This window comes from Bubalus bubalis, chromosome 2, assembly GCF_019923935.1.
Source record: "Bubalus bubalis isolate 160015118507 breed Murrah chromosome 2, NDDB_SH_1, whole genome shotgun sequence".
In the NCBI taxonomy this organism is placed as follows: domain Eukaryota; kingdom Metazoa; phylum Chordata; class Mammalia; order Artiodactyla; family Bovidae; genus Bubalus; species Bubalus bubalis.
In genome coordinates, this window is record NC_059158.1 from 176,676,050 (window position 1) to 176,692,030 (window position 15,981).

Consider the following 15,981-nt stretch of genomic DNA (forward strand, 5'->3'; position numbering starts at 1 on the left):
CCCACATCTGCTTGGCTTTATTGCTGGTGCTCTTACAGCTTACAGATTGTTTGCATTTCTGTAATGGTCATTACAATAATACCAGTGTACAGAGCACTCTCTGTGTGCCCAGATCCTTTACCTGCATTCTCTAGGTAGTTCTCACAACCCTATGGAGTGGGTACTATTTTAACCCCATTCTTTAGCTTTGGGAACCAAAGTCAGAGAGGTGAAGCAATTTGCCTAGTGTCATACAAGCTTCCCTGATAGCTCAGTTTGCAAAGAATCTGCCTGCAATGCAGGAGACCCCAGTTCGATTCCTGGGTGGTTTGATTCCTGGGTTGGGGAGACCCCTGGAAAAGGGATAGGCTACCCACTCCAGTATTCTTGGGCTTCCCTTGTGTCTCAGCTGGTAGAGAACGTGCCCCCAATGTGGGAGACCTGGGTTTGATCCCTGGGTTGGGAAGATCCCCTGGAGAAGGGATAGGCTATCCACTCCAGTATTCTGGCCTGGAGAATTCCATGGACTGTATAGTCCATGGGGTCACAAAGAGTCGGACATGACTGAGCCACCTTCACTTTCACACAACTAAGAAGGGGTATAGTGGGGAAGCCAAGTATGTCTGATTCTAGAACCCTATCCTTGCCCACTACACTATCCTGCCTCTCTTCCCCAGTGAAGCCATGTAGGTGTCTTTATCTGTTTATCTCTGGACGAGAAAGCTGAAGCCCAGCAAAAGTTAACAAAAAGCCTATGGGGATCCAACAACTCAGCAAGCAGGGACTTGAACTCAGGCTCCTGAGTCTTAAACACTGGGTTATTTCCTTCACCCATAATACCTGAATCCTGGGCATCAGAAAATGCCTCTATGGGACTTCCCTGGTGGTCCAGTGGTTAGGAATCTACCTGCCAATGCAGGGGACATGGGTTTGATCCGTGGTCCAGGAAGATTCCACATACTTCAGGGCAACTAAGTCCATGTACCACAACTACTGAGCCCACATGCCCTGGAACCTGTGCTCCAACAAGAGAAGCCACTGCAATGAGAAGCCCGAGCACCGAAACTAGAGCGTAGCCCCCGCTTGCCAGAACTAGAGAAAGCCTGTGTGTAGCAACAAAGACCCAGAACAGTCAAAAGGAACTTTAAAAAAAATTTTTTTAATTTTTTTTAAAGAAAGAAAACCCCCCTATGAGCTAAACCTTTGGAAACCACACCTAGCTTCTCCAGGAGCATGGGGATCCCTTCTGAACCAAGCCAGGCATGGAGAACCAAGGGTGTAAGGGAGAAGAAACTTTCCAGAACACTGTTTGGAAAAGACAGCAATTAAACTGGTTATGCAGCTGCCCTTAGCTTTGGGCACCTCTGCCTTGGTCTCTCTAAGCCATGGACCCATAGCTGGAAGTGGAGGGTTATAGAGGAAGCCGCTCCAGGCCTGGGGCCCCACTGGCCAGCACAGCTGTCTGCTGTGATTTCTGCTGAGAAACAAAAAGCTCAATCCTCTGGGCCTAAGTGCTAATTACCAATAATGACATAATAACCATGTGGGCCCAACAGCCAAACAGTCCCAACTAGAAATTCTGCATAGCTCAGACTTAGGAACAAAAGATCTGGACACTCCAACGGAAACTGATGCCCTGGCAGAAAATGTCAGAAGCTAAAGGGCTTCAGGATTGACCCAACCAAAGTATTATCTGGCAAATGGAGAGAATGATGACCACTCACGCAATTATTTATTAATTTATTGTGTTTGTGTGTATGTGTGCATGCTCAGATTAGTGCTAGAGAAGAAAGCTTCATTTATTCATTAATTCACTCCACAAGGACCTCCCTGGTGGGCTAGTGGTTGAGAGTCCACCTTCCACTCAGGGGTTTGATCCCTGATCTGGGAAGAGTCCATATACCACAGACCAACTAAGCCCATGTGCCACAGCTACTGAGCCCGGGTTCTCAACCCCGTGCTCTGCAACAAGAGAAGCCGTCACAAAGAGAAACCCGTGCACCGCATCCAGTCCCTGCTTGCCGCAAGTAGAGAAAGCCTGTGAACAGCAACAAGGACCCAGCACAGTCAAAAATAACTTAATTAATTTTTAAAAATTTGCTCCACAAGTATTTGTTGAGCACCTACTATGTACCACAGACTCTTCTGGGTACAGGAGATATGACATTGAACAAGACAGACAAATATCACCATCATCTCTGAGCTTCATGCCAGTGAGGGGAGTCAAACAGTAAGCAGATACTCCATAAAATATTGTAGGTCAAAGAATGGTAAGAGATGGAGAAAAATAAGCCGGGAGGGAGGAGGGGGAGTGTTGGCGTTGCAGTGTCGCACTGTTAAACAGAGCTTTCTGGAAAGGCCTTACTGAGCAGGTGACATTTAAACAAAAAAATTAAGAAGATGAGCGAACAAGTTATGGAAGGATCTGGGGTAGGTGTTCCAGGTTGAAGGACCTGCAAGTGCGAAGGCCCTGGGGTTGGCGGTGTGGCTGGTAGATTCAAGGACTTGCCACCTGAGATCAAACCTCCAAGTTGTTAACAGAAATAGGAAAGAAAAGGCATCAGCTTGACTGATCACCCACTGTATACTTGAGCTCTCTTACACCTTAGGACAGTTCTGGAGGTAAGGATAATGCTCACTTGTCTCACTGCTTTATGGTTGAGGAAACAAGACCCAAAGAAGAGAGGTAATGATCCCACAGAGGCTTCCCAGGCGGTGCAGTGGTAAAGGATCCACCAGCCCGTGCAGGAGAGGCAAGAGACGTGGGTTCGATCCCTGGGTTGGGAAGATCCCCTGGAATAGGAAATGGCAGCCCACTCCAGTATTCTTGCCTGGAAAATTCCATGGTCCCAGGAGCCTGGCGGGCTACGGTCCATGGGGGTCACAAGAGTCGGACACGACAAGCACACACGCACACAGTGAGCCCACGTCACACCGCTAGAACAGGCAGGTCTGCTTGCCTCCGGTTTTCTCCAGCCTCCCTGCTGCTCTTCTCTGTGCCCCGCCTGTGCGAATCTAAGTATGTCTGTGTTGAGTGAATGAACGGATGGGTGAATCCTGCACATTCTCAAGCCCTGCCTTCTTCATGAACTGCTCCCTAACTGGCCTTGGCTGATTTCTTCTTGCCTCTGCTAATCTCAGAATGACAACAATAACAGTCATTTCAGTGTGCCTGCTATGGAAGGAGTACTCTGCCTGAATTATCTAATTTAGCCCTTAAGTACCCATAAGAAGCTGCTAATATTTTTCCCATTTTACAGGTGAGAAAACTGAGGGAGAACACCTTGCTAGGGGCCCCATGGCTGGTCAGTGGTGAAGCTGCAATCTAAACGGAACTCTCTCTTGGCTCCCAAATCCCTTCTTTTAATCCTGTAGTGTTAGTAGAAACCTCTGACATCAATCCATTCCCTTCCTTTTACAAATCAGAAAAAAGGCTCTGAGAGGGCACAGGGGAGGGACGCAGCCCTCCAGCCCCCAGTGTAGCGGTCCTTCCACTCCACCAGATTAGGGGTCTGGACCAAGTTTGCCCTTCGAGACCTATCTTGCAGCCTCTGCGAAAGTCTTCATGTCGCCTTAGCTCCCTGAGGACAGTGCCAGAGAGCTCAGAAGCCACCTCTGCCCCTGAGCCCTCAACTGTCCCCACAGTAATAAAATCAGCCAAGGCCTGGGTGACGCAAGACGCTCCCGACTCTGCTTTTCCCAAGCACTTGCAGTGGCGATGGAGCAGAGGAGGCTGCAGAAGGGCAACTCTGTCCTCGTGTGACTCCTGGAAAAGAGGCCGTGCAAGGCATGGTGCCAGGAGGGCAGAGACGGGCCAGGGGCAGAGGCCAAAATCAGGCCAAGGGTGAGGCTCGAGTGTTCCAGCCAACCAGGAAGGGGGAAGAGGGGGTGGGGGTTGGGGGGGGATGCTGAGCCTCTGACTTTGAAACCAGTCTACTGGATGTCATCTGTTCAACAAGAAACTATCAAATACTCCAAGTCCCTAGACTGAGACGTTCTCAGAGGCAGCAGTTATCACGGTTGCTATAGCAGCTATCACGGCAGCAATCACAGTTGCTCCCTACGCCTGGGAATTCCCAGGTGGCTCGGTGGCAAAGAATCCACCTGCTGATGCAGGAGATGCGGGTTCGATCCCTGGGTGGGGAAGATCCCCTGGAGAAGGAAATGGCAACCCACTCCAGTATTCTTGCCTAGGAAATCCCATGGACAGAGGAGACTCAGGGACTATAGTCCATGGGGTCGCAAGAGTCAGACATGACTAAGCATCTGAGCATGCACGCACACACACACACACACACACACACACACACACACACACACATATACAATGGTCCCCTATCAGTGAGCGACTAAACAACAACCTACCATTGAGGCCTCACTGTGCTGAGCCCCGGACTAAGTGCTCTATTCACCTTACTGCCAATCCTCACAGTAAAGTCGCCCCATTCCACAGCAGAGGAAAGCGAGGCTCAGGGAGGTGCCATAAGAGCCAGCATCACAAGCATTCACAGGACAGTGAAAAACGGGTCCGGAGACCTACGTTCCTGCTGTGTGACCTTGTGCCATCAGCCACCTACTCTGATCTGAGTTTCCCACATCTGTACCAAAAGAGACATGGTCACCAGCCTCTGCTGTAAAATCCAAGAGACTCAGGGATCCAGTTCCACCCAGACTACGGGGCCACCCACAGATAACAGGACATGACATTTGCTCCTCTCCCAACCACCCAGAAAAAAAAAAGGGGGGGGGGCTGATTATCAGCTTGCAGGGGAAAAAAATCAAGCTACATATTTTCAAAATTTCAGTCCCTTTTTCAGGGCTGCTGCTGGTTTTGGCCTCTAGTCTGGGAGGAGCTTCCTGGGTGGGGACCTGGGAAGAGTCCAGGCCTTAAGGCCACATGTCCTAGAGCCTGAGGCCAAGGGGGGCAAGGGACAGGAGGGAACAAGCTCGGCTGTGGGCCAGGACCCCTCTGGAGATATGGGGCTGTTTCTTAATCCTTTCCTTCCTTTGTTGGCCAGCGCTGGCTGCCAGGAGAGGCAGGGGAAGCAGTGGGCAGAACCAGGGAGACCAAGAAGTCCAAATCATCATGATTTCAGCAAAGCTGCCTTTGACGGGGGCCTATGACATTCTGACACCATACAAGGCCATTTGTGGGGCTTACCTCATTGAAGCCTCCACCCTTTCCTGTGAGGAAGACCACTGTCCCCATTTCACTGAAGTGGAAACTGAGGTTCAGGGAGGGCAAAACGACCGAAGGCCACACAACCCATAAGTGGCAGAGCCAGCAGGGACCCCAGTTTGTTGACTCCTGAGAGAGGCAGCCTCTGGGTGTGACAAGAGTTGGGGTGAGAGGAACAAGGAGGGAAGCGGGAGGGTGGGTGGGGAGAGGGCACGGTGGAAAGGGCCCTGGCAGTCTCGGGGGAGGAGGGGGGCAGCAGTTACGAAGGCGCAGGAAGAAAAGGGTACCAAGTGTGGGATCTGGGCCTGCCTCCCTGTCCAGCCTCATTGAAATCAGCACCGACCTCTCCCTTCCTGCTCCGGCCATACCAAACTAGGTACTTAGGACCTGAGCACGTGGGGTAGGTTTGAGCCTTCACACATGCTGTTCCCTATGCCTAGGAGTCTGTTCCCTCCACTGCCTACCTACTACTGCTGCTGCTAAGTCATTTCAGTCATGTCCGACTCTGTGTGACCCCATAGACGTCAGCCCACCAGGCTCCCCCGTCCCTGGGATTCTCCAGGCAAGAACACTGGAGTGGGTTGCCATTTCCTTCTCCAATGCATGAAAGTGAAAAAGTGAAAGTGAAGTCGCTCAGTCGTGTCTGACTCTTAGCAACCCCATGGACGGCAACCCACCAGGCTCCTCCATCCATGGGATTTTCCAGGCAAGAGTACTGCAGTGGGGTGCCATTGCCTTCTCCGCCACTGCCTACCTAGAGAGCTCTTATTCATCCTTCAAATCCCAGCTGAGCTATCTCTTCCCCTGATGCCAGTGTTAACCACCTGCTGGTCTGGGCTCAGTCACTTCACGCTTCCTGAAGGCGAGGAACCTCCTCTCTGCATCATCTTTGTGCCCTGCCAGAACCTGGTACACAGTCTATGCTCCATAGATGTTTGTTGTCTCTGCTTGTATTTTCTCATTGAAACGTTGAGGCAAGCAAAACAGGTTTCCTTTTCTTAAAAAGTTTATTACTTTTCACTTTTTTTTTCCCCTTTGGCCTCACCTCACAGCATGCGGAACTTCCCCAACCAACTGACCGGGGATCAAACCATGCCTTCTGCAGTGGAAGCACAGAATCTTAACCGCTGGACCACCAGGGAAGCCCCCAAAACAGGTTTTCTCATCCATACTTCCAAGGCGAGGACAACAGGGCAAGAGAGGGGGTGATTTCCAGGGGCCACACAGACATCAATGGCATTGGCAGGGCTAGAACCCAAGGCTTGTCTGCATCTCACAGCCCCACCCGGCCTCCACCCCCAAAGAGCTCACATCCCTGCCAGAGTCACCACAGGGGACCCCTAAGGCAGGAGGAGGGGCATGGGCCCTGGGGAACTGAGGCAGAAGGTGCAAGAAGCAGACAAGGGGCTTTTACCCCCTGACTCAGCTGTGTCCCTCAGCAGAGACTCCAGCAGGTCCCATCACCCCCAGACCTAAGACATCACTCTCACCTCTGTCCCCTCCTGCCTGCCCACAGGGGTCCCTTGACATGCCCTGCAGGCTCTGGTTCTGCTTCCTGGACAGAGCTCACAACCACCCATGGTGCGTGTTCCCCGCTCCCCAGCTCAGTCCCAGGCCCCATATCTCAGCACCGCTCACCTGGAGAGTTGCCCTGCCCCTTCCCTCCTGTCTGCGTCCACACCCAGTGATCCAAGTGCAATACAAGCCTGACCACCCCCTTCCCCAGCTTCATGTCCAATGGCCCCCATGGCCTCCACATCAAGTCCCCTAACTCCCCTGAACCTGTCTCCCCAGCCGTGTTCCCCAAGTGCAGGTCACGGCTCTGTACATAGCCAAGCAATTCCTTCCACTAGGATGGCTCTTTCTCCTTGTCTTTGCCTGAAGAGACAGTCGCAGGCCACACTTTGCATCTATCAGAGGTGGAGCTGGTAGTTCCCATTTCCTCCTCCCCAGCCAGACTCTGAGATCCTCAGGGCAGGAGACAGCGGGGGCAGAGATGACACAGACTCACCTCTGTGCCCCATGCCCAGCACGGGGCCAGGCACAGAGTGGGTGTGAGTGAAAGCAGACAGATAGGAAAGGAAGGGACATTCTTACTTCCAAGAGGCCTCCTCCCTTCCCACATGTGGGCGCCTTTCAGAACCTGTTAGATTGGTGACTACCCACCCATCCCCAGCTGGCTCCTCCCAGGCCTGGTCTCCACTGTCTCAAGAGGGATGTTTTTGTAATCCCAAAATAACACTCATAATTATAACTATAATAACAATAATTGCTATCATTGAGTACTCATCGTGTGCCTTACGTGCATTATTTAATCCTCATAAGAATTCTTAAAAGGTAGGCATGTTATTTCTTTATTCTCATTTTACAGATAAGGACAGTATGGTTCTAAAGGGTTAAATGTCTTGCCCAAGGTCACACAACTAGAAAGCAACAGATCCAGGATTCAAAGCCAGGTCTATCTGACTCTCGACTACCACGCTATCAGGGCTTTGGCTTTCTGTTCTCTCCTTTCAGTACTTTTGGAGCACCAGACTGGGTGGGGGTGCCGTGTGTGTTTGTGTGTGTGCGCACGCGTGCATGCAGCAAAGAGTCCAGCAGCCCCCACCAACCCTGTGCTGGGCGATGGAGACAGACAGAAAAGACTCAGACCCAGCCTCTACCTTCGTGGGGCAGGTGAGTTTCACACAAAGAACTGTGGCCGTGGGGTGAGCAGACTTGGGTCTGAGCCCCAACTCTACCCCCAAATAACTCTGTGACTCTGTAACTCACTTGCTTTACTCAGCACCAATTACATCATCCATAAAGTAGGGGCCATAATGCCTACCTCATAGGGTCACTGGGAGGACTAGATGAAATAATGTGTCTGAAATAGCATATAACAACCAGCCCAGCATATAAAAAAGTCCAATAAGCAGCAATAGTATATATGAGGACTCAAATCTCAGAATCCCCAGGCCAAGGTAGGATGCAATTCTCCAGGCTCCCTCACTGGAGCCTTCTCTGCTGCTGCTGCTCAGCCAGGGCCAAACACTAACAGTGAGGATAGTCCCTGCTCCACCCGTTTGCTCATTGAATAATCCTTTGAGGGAAGTATGTTTTACTCACCCTATTTTAACAGGTGAGGTAACCAATGCCCAGAGATGGTGGGTTATTGAATCAAGTCACACAACCAAAAAAAAATGGCAAAGCTGAGTCCTCCGTTCAGCCACTTCCACACTGGGCAGAAGCCAGCCCTTATCCCTGGACCCTGGCCAGCCTGCTGGGGAGTCTGGGGCTCCTGACTCCTAGATTCTAGTTCCTCCTGGGTGTGAAATTAAAAGTAGGAGAAAGGAGCCAAAAAGAGGAACCCTTTACTTTGTCCCCTCCCAGAATGAGCCCAGGGTGGGGAGGAAACCAGCAGTTACCAAGCAGGGCCCTGTGCCCAGCACTTCTCACTAGCTCCTCCCGCTGCCCACGTGGGGCAGGTGTTAGGATATGCATGTGTCTGATGAAGTCTCCAGGACTCAGAGAGGGTTGTGTCTTGTCCGAGGTCACACAGCTAGGAAACTGGCAGTCTTGGGAGGCAGAGTCCCTCCTCATCCCTCCCGCCTTCAGCCCTAGACCTCCCCAGCAAGCAGCCCCACCCTTCTGATGAAATCCAGAAGCTCCATCACTCCTTCCCCAGACCTAAGCAGAGGCCCTGAGTCTAGCTGCCTAGGCCACTCTCTCTGCTCCCTGATGCCTGCTTGGTACTTGACCCCACACTCAGTTCAGTGGACTCAGGGCTCACTTAACAGAGACCTGACCCCAAGTAATTCACCATCTTGGGAGCAAAGCGAGGACTCATGTTCACTGAGCCCCTTTAATGCTGGGCACTTCACATGTGTTAGCCTTTTAATCCAATACAAAGCATGTCAATGGGTGCACCGTGACTCCGAATTTATATGTGCTTTCATTCAGAAATATTCACTGCACATCTACTACGAGCCATTCTATCCTCAGTGCTGGGGGACAGCAGTGAGCAGGAGAACAAACATCCCGGCCCCTTGTGGGGTTCACACGAATAAAACAACAAACATGCTTGTATCAGGCAGGTGTTAATATTCCCACGTCACAGAGGCAAAACTGAGACGCAAAGAGCCACCTAGCTCGTACATGGCAGAATGAGGATTCTAGTCCAGGCCAATCTGCCCCGGAGACCTTTGCATTGTGTCACATGACCCCAAAATCACCACATCAGCATGCCAGGCATCCGTTGAGAAGTCAGCTGGTTGCGACAGGATCCTAACTTCAGAGTTAGGACCCTCCCTCGTCTCTTCCTCCCCCACCCCAGGCCTCCCTTTATACTTCCCAGTGGCCATTCCTTAGCAGAACCAGTACTCACCCAGAAGCAGCCACAGGATCCCGCAGCCGTCAGGGAGAAGCCGTGGAGCCATCGCCACGGTGACACATGGAAGGAAAAAACAGCAGTGAGACACAGCACAGCCAGCAAACGCGTCTTCGGGGTCCCTCCTCGGCCTGAGTGTGGGCCCAGGGGAACCCCGCCCTCCCTCTGACTCAGGGGCTCTTTGAGACAGATACCCCCTTAGTCAGCAATCTGATAATCCACCCTGAGCTCATGAGCTCTCCCAGGACCCAGTCCATTGGAAGCAGCAGGATCCCTGTGCACAAACATTAGCTGAGCACCTACTGTGTGCCAGGTATCAGTCCTTGCCCTCATGGAACCTACAGTCAGTGAGGAGGCAATCTTATAATGACTGAATTGCAATTGTAATGAGCGCTTCAAGGAGGAGATTTGAGAACTTGGCTCCGTACCCTGGCTCTACGACATACTAGCTTTGTGATACCAGGCCCATTTCTTCATTTCTCTGCACCTCAGTTATTCTTCTGTAAAATGGGGAAAGTATTAGTACCCACCTCCAGGGCTGTTGTGAAGATTGAGTTAATATATGTAAAACACTCTAAAGAATGCTTGGCACACAGTAACAGAGGAAACTCTTCAGAAATGTTAGCTACTGTTACCATAGGGAGCTGTAGGCGTGGGTTTCAGAGACCTCTAGTGTGGGTCAGGCCACCACTGACCTGAGAAGGTAGAGATGAAAGGAGATGAGAGGTGACGCTCTGAGCCCAGTGCCTGGTGTATGGTAACTAATTCCTCAATAAATAGTGGTGACATTTATCGGTGACATAAATAGGGCTGTTCTCCAGTGCAAGCCCAGGATACAGCATCCCTGCAGAGCTGCTGTCAGAAACGCTCCCTCCCCACAAACATGCACCTAGAACTGCAGCTTTGAACTGAAAAATAACCAGCCTTCTCACCTGATTCCACAAACGCCTCTTCTCCTTTGACCTTCCCAGTGACCAAGGAAGTGGACAAAGACAGAATTATTACTATTCCCATTTTACAGATGAAGACAGTGAGGTGATGGAACCCTTCTCTGTGTGTTCTTGGGCCCTCATTTCACATCTCCAAACCGAGTTAAGTGGTTGAGCCAAGATTCCAGCTGGCACCTGACTGGATTTTGCTCTCCCTTCCATTTTCCCCTTCAGTCTCTGCAATACTATGTGTCCAGTCCCAGACAAGCCTTTGAACATCTCCAGCTTCAGTCCCTTCATCTGAAATCTTGAATCATAATTAGAATTGCAGCCTCCTGAGCACTTACTGTGCATGGCACTCTGTGCCAAGCCTTTCAAATGTCAAACAGCCAGCCCAGGATCCAAGCTCTCCCTCCACAGGCTCAGTCACTGCTACCTGACCCCTCCTCTAACCCTTGACCCCATCGCCAACTTCAGCCACTCACCCACAGGCCAAGGAATGTCTGCACTCAACGACTCCAAACCCATGCTTTACTAATGGAGAAACTGAGGTCCAAGTTGGCCACATACCCCAGGGTGCCTTTCATGCCCAGCTCTTGCACTGAGCACAGTCAGGTGGGGCTGGCCCTTTGGAGAAGTTCCCTGTGAGGCCCTGACCCACAGCTGCTCTTTCTGTTCCTTACCCCCGCCCCCACCCCCGCTCATTGGGCCCAGAGTGCACCCACACAGCCTGTCCCCCACCTCCCTAGCCTGAACATCTCAGAGCTGTGAGCTCACCCAGCAGGGGTCAGGCAGGTTCTGCAAGTAAGGGTTAAGTAATGCGGGCACCTCAGTACCTACTGGGTGGAGTCGCCCTCTTGTAGCTGAATCTGGGCTTTGGAGTCAGACAGACCTGGCTTAGAATCCCCAGTCACTTCCTAGTTATGTGACTCTGCTCAAGTCAATTCACCTCCCTGAATAGGGATAATACCTATTCCCCCACGAGGATGTTGGGATTATGAGAAATACATAATGTTGCATATGAAAGGCTTGGCACAACGCACCCTGCCTAAGTGCTCAAGAGGCTACAGTTCTATGATTCGAGAACACAGGCCAAGAACAGGACTTGAGTGCCCATTACACTCAACTTTGCCCTTTATCCCCATTCTCTCCCCTCCCCTCACGTGGGGTGAGGATAGTCCCAAACTAGGTCCTGGGGGCTGCAGTAACGAGTGCTGGAAGGTCTTAGAGACTCTATGTTCCTTCACAGAAAGAAAACTGAGACCCCGGAGAGACAAGTGACTGCCCACAGATGATCAGGCAGTAGAATCCTGCCCTGTTAACCAACATCAGAATCTTAGGCCCTGGAGAAACTCTGAGTGACCCATCCCCCAGGGGACTGTCATAAAGGTCTACTCCGCAAACCCCCAACAAGTCTCAGGCCACCATGACCTCTACGGTGAGCCTTTCATGGGTATCCTTTTCGGTCCTGGTGGCTCAGACAGTAAAGAATCAGCCTGCAATGTGGGAGACCTGGGTTCGATCCCTGGGTTGGGAAGATCCCCTGGAGGAGGACATGACAACCCACTCCAGTATTCTTGCCTGGAGAATCCCCATGAGGATTCTGGTGGGCTATTGTCCATGGGGTTGCAGAGAGTCAGACATGACTGAGTGACTAAGCACAGCACAGCACATTCAGCCCTTTGGCTAGCAGAGCCATACAAGTCACACAGGAGGTGCTCCGGGAAGGCTTGGGGAATAACCACATGAAATTCCTCTCTGGTTCCATAGCTCTGCTCAGGCTCCCCCTCCAGGGGGTCTCTCCTTGCATCTCCCTTCCTCGATTCCACCCTGGCCAGCCTCTGTCTCAGATCCTATCAGCAGCACCCAACTCCAGCCAGCAGCACTCTGGGCCTCCAGAGGTCTCTACAGTGTCAGCATCTTCCCAGCCAGGCTGGGATGTTCCTGCCCAGTGCAGCCAGCCAGGCTCCCGGCCAGTGTCCATTCTGCAAACAGGGTGCTGGCTTTGCCCTGCCACGGCCCCATTCCCACTGGCCTAGGGACCGGGGCAGCCTGAGAGCTTCTGTTGGTACCTGGGGCCTTCAGGAGGGAGACTAGCCTGGTCTAGGCAGTTCAGGGATGGGCTGATCAGAAAACAGATGGGTGTCACCCACACAAGACACTCCACCCGTATCCCACACCGCCAGGGACCTGGCAGGTCCTGCCTGACTCTTCTGTATACACAGAGGAAACCTCAGGGCTTCCTCACTCCATTCCCTTCTTAACGCACTCCGGCTGGCCTGTTCCCAGACCAGCTACCATTCCAGTCACTGCACACTCAGTGCTCATTTGATTCTGCTAATGCCTGTAAGATCTGGATTATTGACGAAGGAGGAACCTGGGGCTCAGAGAGGTGAAGTGACTCATGCAAGGTCACATAGCAAGGAAATGGCAGGACCAGGCTTCGAACCCAGTTCTGCTGCACGAAAAGCCTATAGGATCCCCGAAGTCCCCTTCTGTCCCTCCTCTCTGCTCCCTACAGCTTCGGAATGCCCTTCTTCCCCTAACTCCCACCTCCTCTGCCAAGTCTCTCCTCCCCACCCCTGGTCAGAATGAACAACTCCCACCTCACCGGTGCTCTTAACACCTTGTTTACAGGCTCTGGACAGCTGCGGTGCAGGAGTTATTTCTGAGGTGTCTGTTTCTCTGACACTCAGAAGGACCCTGAAGGCAGAGAGTGACCCCACTAAGTGCCCCTTAGTCCTGAGAGTCTGTCACTTATACCTCCACTCTCCCGCACCCCCCCATGAAAAGTCTTCTGGTGGCCTCCTGTTGATCCCCTCCCCACCCCAGCCTCCTGCCAAGGCCAGTCCCCAGCTTGTAACTGGGGTGAAGGTGGGAGCATGCAGTAAGTAGCCTTTGGGACTCTGCTGCCAGTGCTCTGGGCGCCCCGGGGCCCCACCCTCATCCTTCAGTAGCTGAGCAGTTCTTCCAGGGACTTCGGCTGCCCGAAGCCCCAACCCAGGTCAGGCTCTCCCTGAGCCTGGAGAAAACCTCCTCCTAGAGAAAAGGGCTCAGAAGCAAAGTGGGGGTGGGGGGGGGGGGGGAGAGGAGCTGCCTTCAGTTCTAATCTGGGAATTTAAGGGGTCACAGTCAGTCACTCCTTTCCCAGAAGAATCTGTGGGCCTCCGGAGTAACCTCCCCTAATCCTACCAGGTAGTCCTCCCCGCCCTCCTTCTGGGGCAAGCTTGGGCTGAGGTTGGTCTGGACACGTCCTGGCCTCCAATTTGCTGGAGAGAAGAAGTCCTATCCCAACCCACAGAGGTGGGGTCTGCTAGAAAGTGTAGATGAGGGCAGGACAGGGAGAGGCCGGGCCACACACAGAGGAGACGAGAGACACAGGGAACCGGAGATGAGATCTAGCCGGAACCAGAGTCCGACAGGGAGACCCGGCCGACCGGAGGCAGAGAGAAGTCCCCTAAACCCAGCCTGGAAAGGGAGCTGTGCGGCCGGGGCGGCGACAGCAGAGCCACCCTGACCGGCAGAGCCGGCGCCCCAGCTCGCGGGTCCCTTAGTCCGGAAACTCAAAGTCAGTTACGTAAGGGCCGGAGCGGGGCGCGGGGGCCGGGACCCAGCTGCCCGCTCACTGCGCGCGCCGCCCTCCCGCCCGCTCCAGCCGCGCTGCAGCCCGCCCGGCAGGAGCACGCAGGGCCGACAGGGCGGGGTTGAGGGGGTGGTGGTGGGGGAAGCCTGGGCTGCAGCCCTCCGCAGAGACCCGCCCGCCCGCGCCTCACCCCGGACCCCCGCCCCAGACAGGCCCGGAACCGGCTGGGACCGCGCGCCAAGCACCCAGCTCCGGACGCGAGCTCTCGGACCCCCTTCCTGCCTCCCCTGCCCCTCCCCGCACTCTGAACTTCGGGAATCCCAGACCCCTCCCACTGGACCCCCAGTTCGGAACTGGGGACCCGGGACCTCTATAGCGCCCACGACCCTGAGAACCAGACCTCTCCCCGCTCCCCGCGGGACGCCCCAGGCCCTTGGGGAGTGCGTCCGTCTGTCTCTCACCCCGTCCCTCCCGGGACCCGGGCTCGTCCGCCAGGAGGTCCAGGCTCACCTGGGCTGGACAGGGCGGGGACCTGGCCGGGCCGGGCCGGGCCGCGTTCTCGCCCTCCGCCGCTCTCGCCCTTTAAGAGGTTCCTGCCACTTTGCCCCTTCGGGGGCCTCCACCTGCACTGACAGGGCAACTCTGGCGTGAGGCCCCGCCCCCGACCCGGGGTGCCTTAGGATTGGTGCAGGAAACTGCCAGTCAGCAGGGCGGCGGGGAGGATGGGGGAGGAACTGGGCGGGGCAGAGAGAGCGTCGCAACCGGGAAGGGGAGAGGGCTGCAGGTGCGGCCTGACGGGACGCCCAGCGATGGCCGGTAGGGTTGCTGACCCGCTGGGTCTGCGGAGGCTCGAACTGGGAGCTCCTGAATTGGCTGGTGCGGTGTCTAACGTCGTATGGCAAAAGTATGATGCAATTTGCCACGTGGTGCTACCCCCTAAGGCTGGAAGGGAGACACGGACTTGGTCACAGGGGACTAGGGAAGTAATCCTAAAGAGGACACCTGGATGACCTGTGCCATCTGTGTCAGAGTCAGTACTTTGAAGCTGAGTTTCTTCAACTATAAATCTTGAAGAATATTTTCCTGAGAATTAGCAATATATGTTAAGTACCAAGCGCAGGGCTGGGGCACGGTGGGTGGTCTTCAGAAAATGTGGACTCTGGTCCCCTTTATTCGCATCTTCCCACTAAGAGACTTTGCCTTCCTTATCGTCTGTCCCATCAGCGCTGGAAGGGGCTTACATAGTCACTTGTCCAAATCCCCTCCCCTCTGTATCACATTCCAGAGCTGTGCTCACAGACTTCCAGGTGGCTCACTGGTAAAAGCATCTGCTTACCAATGCAGGAGACGAGGGTTCAATCCCTGGGGCAGGAAGATCCCCTGGAGAAGGAAATAGCAATCCACTCCAGTATTCTTATTGGGAAATCCCATGGACAGAGGAGCCTGGAGGAGTACAGCCCATAGGGCCATGGACATGACTGAGCACGCATGAACGCACACACTTTCAGTGATGGGAAGCTTATCACTTCCCAGTCAGGCCTCCTTCACTTTAAACCCGTCCGAACTCTGCCCTTTAGGAGTCCTGCCCACAGAGAACAAATCTAATCCCTCTTCTTGCTAAGGACTTAGAGAATCACAAAATCATAGGCTACTTCAAGTTGGAGACCCATGAATCCCTTTTGGGGGCAAATGGGACATAGAGAAGGTCACTGACAAGTGACTTCCTGTGACTTCAATGGTCTTTCTATTAGATGGACTCAGGAATCAGATTGCCGAGAGTCAGAACCTGCTACTACTTACAAGCTGTGGGCCGTTAAGTGAAATAACCCATGTAAAGTACTAATAAGAACAGTGCCAGTCTCAGGGTAAGCATTCCCGAAGTGTTAGCCTTTATTATAGAAATTCATGTTTTGCCCCCCAAATTCACCGAAGCCCCCTTTGG

The 15,981-nt window shown here is 53.3% G+C and overlaps 1 protein-coding gene across 2 annotated transcripts in view; it reads right to left on the reverse strand.

Annotated features, from left to right (window-relative positions):
• Positions 1-14,677, reverse strand: part of EPB41 (erythrocyte membrane protein band 4.1) — a 182,134-nt gene extending 167,457 nt beyond the window's left edge. The window contains exon 1 of one of the 2 annotated variants that reach the window (XM_044938039.2): positions 14,550-14,677. The gene's annotated coding sequence lies outside the window, so the exon portion shown is untranslated. Of the gene's footprint in view, positions 1-9,524; positions 10,432-14,549 lie in introns of those variants that run through there. The other variant, XM_044938036.2, reaches the window with a different exon arrangement.
• Between the last annotated feature and the right edge of the window lie 1,304 nt (positions 14,678-15,981).